The following is a 5,967-nucleotide window of genomic DNA, read 5'->3' as shown; positions in this document are numbered from 1 at the left end:
TTCACTATTTTATATTTATTTGTTCAAATTTGTTAACTAGTACTAATTCTTACTACAGTAAGAATATTTATCATTGTTGAACGTGATTTTATTAGTAACTTAATTTTACTATCAACATATTTTGACAACACCCTTTACATTTTAAATGATGACAGCTTTACTTTTCTATTGATGTTAAATTTATTACGTTTCAATAACTCAGATTGAATCTTAACTGAATTATTGTAAGCTTTGTAAGGGTTTGTTGTATATCAAATGGTGTTGTAAATAAAGTAAAGATATATATATATGATATATATATATATATATATATATATATATATATATATATATATATATATGTATGTATATATATATATAAAAATATATATATATATATATATATATATATATATATATATATATATATATATATATATATATGTATATATATATATATATATATATATATATATAAATATATATATATATATATATATATATATATATATATATATATATATATATAGTATTTAGGCTATGGGATCATCCATAAATGATGCCAGTAGATAGAGGGGCAGTGTGAGTTTAACAATAATTGACAATGGGGAGGGGATGTTGAGACCAAAATAATGTCAATTAAAAAAATGAATTAAAAAAAAAAGTAAAATATTTTATTTTAAAAAAAGTAAAACAATTTATGCTAGCTATAAGCAGGTTTTAGAGATATTTACACCAACAATGTGGTCTAAAAACTTCTTGCTTTTGTTGCTTAAAACTGTAGAGGATCATAGGAAAAACAATTTAAATTCAGAAATTAGCTTATCTGAAAGAACAATTTATGTTTTTTTTTTTTACTTTTAGTACTGTTGAGAATAAATGTATAATTGAACCAGAAAAAAATTGATGGTATATGCATTTTTTATATTATATTAACAATTCAGATACACCATCATAATACGATAACAAAAACTGACATCATTTTCAATTGGAGATGGCAAAAAATTGACTGAGTTTGATAAAGGGTGAAGTTGTTCAATAAACCGGGTCATCATCTGACATCATTATGCATAGATGACCCTACAATTTAGGTAAAATAAGTAATCAATTTGCCATATTTCTCTTTAGAAAGTGTAAGAAAAAAGCATTGTTATGCTGAGAACCTACCTATTGAGCAAGCTTTGACCACCTATTTTATAAATTTGAGAGACAGAAGTGGAAGTGCGAATCGCAAAAGAAATAATAACAATGCTCTAAATTGATTTTAACTTTGTAGACTAACATTAATATAGTATTTAGTAATAATAAATGAAGTTTACATGATTTTTATGATTTGTAGTTATTTCCATTAATTATCAGTTGTCAGTCTCCATTTTATAAAATGAATTAAAAAACAATTTATTTATAGTATAATAATAATACATAAATACTAGTTTCCTAATGCTTTTATCATCACAATGTTAATGGTATTCATTTTAAAGTGAAATTTTGTATCAATTTTATTGTTTTAATGTTATATATATATATATATATATATATATATATATATATATATATATATATATATATATATATATTATGTATATATATATATATATATATATATATATATATATATATATATATATATATATATATATATATATATATATATATATATATATATATATATATATATATTATTTTTACTTTATTTACAACACCATTTGATATACAACAAACCCCTACAAAGCTTACAATAATTCAGTTAAGATTCAATCTGAGTTATTGAAACGTAATAAATTTAACATCAATAGAAAAGTAAAGCTGTCATTATTTAAAATATAAAGGGTGTTGTCAAAAGTTACTAATAAAATCCCGTTCAACAATGATAAACATTCTTACTGTAGTAAAATATAGTACTAACTGATAAATTTGAACAAATAAATATAAAATTAACAAAAACAATGAATAAATAAGAACATTAACTTGAACTTTAACTAAATCTTGAATTTGAATTAATTGGTTGTAATTTGTTCAAGCATAACCTTAAAAAATAAGTTTTTATAACAAATTATATGTATAACTAGTTATACATATAGTTAACTATCAGGAGTTATATGTATAACTATATGCATTTTAAAGCATTTTATTTTATTTAAACATTACTTAGATCATATTACTTTGAAAACTGGACCCAGAGGCTTTATTCACAATAACACTGTGGTACTCCAGATTAAAAATTGAAAAGTTTCTGTAAATATCCTGTTTTTGTTCCTCAATGTAGTTCGTAAGTCCCTCAAGTCTTAAGGACCTTATTATATCTAAAGTTAAAAGTTTTGGAGCATAAAAAAGTTACAGAAACCCATCTCCATCCTATTTTTTTCTTTTTTTAATAAAGAAAATTGTGAATTCTTTGACTTTCAAACCTGCATTTCTTTGTGGGACACTGCAGTGTCCTATGCATGCAAGATTGGTTTTTGACAACATTTCAACTTGCATCAGTTAATTGTTTGCAAATAATTTACTCAAGATCTATATTCAAATAACTATTATATTATCCTAATAATACGTCTATTTGCACAAATCTTAATCTTATTTCTATAAAGAAAGATAAAAATTATTCGTGGTACTTACATACTTGCTTGCCATTCTCTTTATTAATATAAAATATTTTTACACAATATAAACGTAACGCAATGCAATGTCGATTTAAAATTTTTTTATTTAGTTTCCAGCTTTTAAATTAATTCCCATGCAAATCCCACAGGAAACCCACGTGGGATTTCCCATGTGTGTAAATACCATATGGTTCCCACATGTAACCCATGTGGGATTACCCACATGGGTTTAAGGTGACAAATTTCCATACGGATACCACATGGGAAAATCCGTCCCACATAAATCCCATCAATCCCACACGGAACCCACGCGTAACCCATGTGGGACGCGGTTTTATTTTTCACTGGGACTGTTTAACAGTGGAAGGTCCGGATTTTGTTTCCTGATGAAGGATAAGATCAAAGGTGGACTTTTTGAGAAACCTAAAAAAATTGTCGCGTTTGTCTTGGTCGTTTAGACCGTTTATGTTGCATATTAAAATATTAATAGCCATGAAGGAGAGGATCAGCTTTCCTAATTTGAAAACTCGTGTAGCTTAAACTTGAATACAATAATTTTACCACCTGACATAAAAAACACTAACATCTAAACCTTAACCTTGGAGCACGAGTTTTCGATTGAACTGACGTAATACGAACAGATTGACGCACTGGACCATAACATTTCACAAAAAAGCGCGAACTACAACAATACAAATTACGACAGCTTAAGCACTTAGTTAATAATAGAACATGCTTTTCAGAATAGAAAGAAATAAAAGAGTTTAGAAAAAAATTTTTAAAATCTAAAAAAAATTAAAATGAAAGGATAATTTTACGAGAACTTCTCCGCAAAGTTTAATGCATCATAACTATCAAAAGTTTAGATCTTGGTCGTTGTCAATGCTGCCTTCTTTTACCAAAGTTTCTTTTTTTTCGAGGAAATCCTTCTTGTTTTCTTTATTTGTTCCCGTTTCTTCTCCACATAATACATCGTTGCTACTTTTTTTTGGATTTACAGTATTTTCTGTCTTGTTTTTTGCTCTTTTTCTCATCGATGTTTTTCTCTCTTTGCTACATTCTTTTGACTGTTCGATTTCAATAGGGTCTATATTTTCGCTAACTTTTATGGTAGCATGCAACATTTCAGTTTGCGAATTTGACAGTGGTTTTACCTCAAATGTTGACACATTTGATTCTAACGATATTTTTTCTGAGACATCAACGTTTATTGGTGTGGTTGTATTTTTTTTTTTTTTTTTTTTTGAATTTTTTGTTCTTTTCTTAAATATTAAATAAATTTATACAATAAGATAGTTAAGATTAAAAAAATCGTAACACAGTAACAATAAAAAAATCGTTATACAATAACAAATATAATAAAATATACAAGTGTAAAAAAAAAAAAATATTAATTTTCGGGTTTATAATAGGATTGAGGTTGCCCGTTGTGTTTATACCTCAGTGTATAGCCATCTATGTTTTGGTATCGAGGCAACGGGTTTAAGTGAGGGTTTTGCAAATTTTTTATTACTTTTATAACATTACCAGTAAATTTAAATTCGCCGTGAACTTTAACTTTCTGACAACTATAAGAATCACAAATACCTCTTCCAGCAGCTAAGTGTTTTTCTAATGCAGTTATGGTTGACGATCCGCCGTTGACTAATAATCCTATTAGTATGTTTTGAACTAAGACGCGAATATTTCGAATAAATTTTTGTGTGATTGATAAGGAAACGTTTTTGATTACTATTTCAGTTTCTAGAAAGTCGGTAACCTTATTTATTTTGTTAACGACAAACTCGAAATAACGGTTGTTATAGGGCCTAGTGATACCCCAGACATAACATAATAAGTTTTTTTTTGCAATGGCTTCCAAAAAATCTTCCACACTGCAGTTTAAGTCACCATATCGACATATGAGAACTGAATAGCTATCTGGAGAAGAATATGGTTTAAAGATTCCAAGATTTATTCTTCCATTATCGCCCCCATTGTTATGCCTCGCTAGCATAACTTTTAGCCATTTCAAACCAAAAAAGGCTAAAATAAAAAAAACCACAAGGCAGACAAATAGAGCAGTAATATAGAACTGTTTTTTCGTAATATCTAATTCTTTAACTTATCCGACAAATTAAAACAGCCAAAAATCACAAGCAAGACTAAAAAGTTTCACTGTTTTTTTCCGTAGTATTAATTTTATACCTTATTAATTTTATACCGTATTAATTTTATACCTTATTTTAACTCCAATAATAATGTTTGGGAACTTGTTTTTTGTTTCTTTGGGTTTTAATTATTTATTTTTTTTTGTATTTGTAAATACCGGTATATCGGTTTTCACTAAATCTAACAACGAGATACCTGTATTTTATTTTTGATCTGGTATTGAAAGCCCTAGTAAGTTGTTGGCTTGAAAGCAAAGCAAAAAGTGATGATAACTGATGCTGCAAGCAACATGATAAAAGCAATGGCGTTTTCAAAGTATGTAACTTTTGATAATTTGTGTTACGATCATAGGGTTAATATTTGTTTAGATAGAAGGGGTTAATGAAATTCAAGAAGCTCTTGACATCTGCATAAAACTATCTTCTAAAACTCATCAATCATTCTTAACTTGTCAGGAAATTAAAAAAAAATGCAATAAACATGATTGTTGGTTTATTTAAATTACTTAGTGCTTAAATTACATTCATAATATTAATTTATTTGTAATATAACATGATCTTTGCATCTTTTATAGTGCCTTATGTTAAAGTAATTGCTCCTGCCAAAGCGCGATAGAACAGCGACAACATGATAGTGGAACCAATTTGAAATTGAGAACAGCTCAAGAATCTATTAGAAACTCCTAAGTTTTCTCAGTTACAAAAATTATTACCTGATGCTAGACACTTTGTTATATTGAATCAACTTTTACCGATTTTGACAGAATTTAATAATATAAGTGATATGCTTTCACCCAATGGGCACGCTTCGTCTGGAGGACGTGTGTCAGACGTCTCATGGACGTCCGTATGACGTCCGACGGACGTCCCCGGACGACGCATGCTCATTGGGCAGCTGATAAGAATCCTACAATTCAAAATGTTATAGCAGCATTTTATAGCATTACCGTGCACCTTACAAACAAAAAAAATTGAATAAATCACTATATTAAAAGCTTTTATTGCACCCTTGCTAACTGAAATTAAAAATAAAGTCCCAACATGTGGTTCAGACGACTTTAATAAAAGAATTGTTCATTTTCTACACCCATATATTGAGAAGCCGTTTTAAAAAAATTTGAAGTAAATTTAATTATAAGTTTCATTTTAAAAATCTAAAAAGTATTACAGTATTGTGCTATTTTTTTAATGCTTTGAATCAACCAAAAAGCAAGTAGTGGCCATCTACAACTCCTACC

General features: G+C 27.6%; 1 long non-coding RNA gene across 1 annotated transcript in view; it reads right to left on the bottom strand.

Annotated features, from left to right (window-relative positions):
* LOC136086746 (uncharacterized) overlaps nucleotides 1-3,147 on the bottom strand; it is a 5,970-nt gene extending 2,823 nt beyond the window's left edge. The window contains exon 1 of the long non-coding RNA XR_010641548.1: nucleotides 2,596-3,147. This is a non-coding gene — a long non-coding RNA (uncharacterized LOC136086746). The remainder of the gene's footprint in view (nucleotides 1-2,595) is intronic.
* Between the last annotated feature and the right edge of the window lie 2,820 nt (nucleotides 3,148-5,967).

Source organism: Hydra vulgaris, chromosome 11 (assembly GCF_038396675.1).
Source record: "Hydra vulgaris chromosome 11, alternate assembly HydraT2T_AEP".
Taxonomy (NCBI): Eukaryota; Metazoa; Cnidaria; class Hydrozoa; order Anthoathecata; family Hydridae; genus Hydra; species Hydra vulgaris.
This window is presented reverse-complemented; position numbering and strand designations above follow the sequence as displayed.